Raw genomic sequence first — 2335 nt, 5'->3', positions numbered from 1 at the left:
AAAATCACAATATAGTTTTTTTTCCTCCATACCAACCCATGCTGAAAATACAGAAGGTGGAAAAACAACCAGTGATGTTCTTAGCCCCAAATAATCATAAAAGTGTTATGGTTGGAGCTCAACTTCAACCAATAACTAGCTAAACTCTACTCAAGATCAACGCACAATTGAATATAATTAGCTAGGAATCAATAACCAACTCAACTTCAACCAATAGCCAACTAAATTTCAATCCAAATCAACACAAACAGTTTAATATGCTAAACTGAGATTCAATAACCTAGCTATAATTTCATTGATTGAACTAAAATTACATAAAATGACAAAAATAAGCACAAAACAAAGAAAGTGGAAGACAGAATTAGAGAAAGAGAAGAAAAAAAATGAGAACTGAGAAGAATGAGAGATTAAGAAGCAGGAGAAGAAGAAACTTGAAGAGAAACAGGGAGAGACAGGGAAGAAAAGGAAGAAGCTGGTAAGAGAACAAACTTACCAGAGAGGGAGAAACACAGAGAAGAAACATAACAGCAGAAGAAGAACGGGAGAGTAAAAGGAAAGACAACCGACAAAAGCCACAATTCAATCCATCAATCTACCCCCCTCATCGTCTTCAAAGCCAACTATATGTAGAAGAAAACAACCTAAAGGGCTTGGGCTAGTCCACTATACAAGCCCAACCAGATAAATAAACGTAAATGGCCCAATTGAAGGAGGTGAGTCATGACATCCCTTCCCTTTAAATTAACCTTGTCTTCAAGGTTCAACATCGTGATGTCTTCTTTGTATGTTATTAGCAGCTACCTCATTCTCTTCACCATCCTTGGATTAAGCAGGTAGTGCAAGGTAGCACGGTTGACATTACCTGCACCACTCTTTTCATCCTTAAGCCAAACTGTTGGTTTGGTTGGAATTGGATTACCAAACTCAATTTTAGTTTTGGAAGTTGAAATCTCTTCTATAGTTACTTCGTCAGCAACCTTCTCTTTGTAGTCTATAACATCACCTGTCGGTACTTTTGTATAGCTTCCCACCTTTGGAATTCCATTGGCTCAACCCACTCTACTTCCTCGTTTTCAAACTTTTCTCTTTCACCTATCTCTAGATCAATCTCTGTCTCTATCTCAGTTTTAGCATCTAATGCCTCTGATTCCTCCCTTACAGCCACTGTTTCCACTCTTGTATCAGCCGGTGGCACTAATTCTTCTATCTAATTTTCACGATCATCCAACAAAATTCCTGAACCATCATTATTTTGGGATTCTTCCTCAATACACATTTCTTCCTTGGTATTTGCAGCAAACCTCTTACACAACTCTTCAAAGAACATTTCCCAATTTGCATTAGGATTGTTTGCAATGAATCTATAAAACCATATATGAGCTTTCCCTTCCAAACACTTCTCAACTATTCCTAGCCTCAGTTCATCAGAAATCTGATGGAGTTGGAAGTAGTTTCCCACTTTCATCAGCCATTCTCTAGGTCCTTCTCCCTTAAATCGAGGGAGCTCATTTTTAGGGAGTCTATCATTTCCATTAAATTTACCTCTAGCATGAACATCGTTCACATTACTACTATCCTCATGTGTAGTTATCACTCCCAGAATTGAAATCAACATTAGGCCCCTCTATTCCTTTCTTTTTCTATCCATTTTCAGATTTAAAGACATTTGGGTCATCATGGCTACTAAATTTTCATATTTTCGATTCAAGTCCAACATGATACCCTCAAATTTCTCTTGCCTATGAACAAGTACCTGGAGTGTTTGATTTGTGGAATCCAATTTATTCTCCAATGTGTTGGTAAGGGCTTTAAAGGATGTACCTAAATCCCCTATTTCCAAATCCGGCATCTTCAAGTGTTTGTCTGCCATTTTAGCTCTAGTATCCATGATTAGCAATTGCCCAGTAGTGTACGCCCACTCTCATACCATTTGTTATGGTTGGAGCTCAACTTCAACCGATAACCAGCTAAACTCTACTAAAGATCAACGCACAATTGAATATAATTAGCTAGGAATCAATAACCAACTCAATTTCAACCAATAGCCAACTGAATTTCAATCTAAATCAACACAAACAGTTTAATATGCTATACTGAGATTCAATAACCTAGCTATAATTTCATTGATTGAATTGAAATTACATAAAACAACAAAAATAAATACAAAACAAAGAAAGTGGAAGACAGAATTAGAGAAAGAGAAGAGAAGAATGAGAATCGAGAAGAAGGGGAGATTAAGAAGCAAGAGAAGAAGAAACACGAGGAAAAGCAGGGAGAGACAGGGAAGAAGAAGAAGAAGCTAGCAAGAGAAGAAACTTATGAGAGAGGGAGAAAC

Source organism: Olea europaea, chromosome 18 (genome assembly GCF_002742605.1).
Source record: "Olea europaea var. sylvestris chromosome 18, O_europaea_v1, whole genome shotgun sequence".
Classification (NCBI taxonomy): domain Eukaryota; kingdom Viridiplantae; phylum Streptophyta; class Magnoliopsida; order Lamiales; family Oleaceae; genus Olea; species Olea europaea.
Note: the sequence above shows the minus strand (reverse complement) of the source record.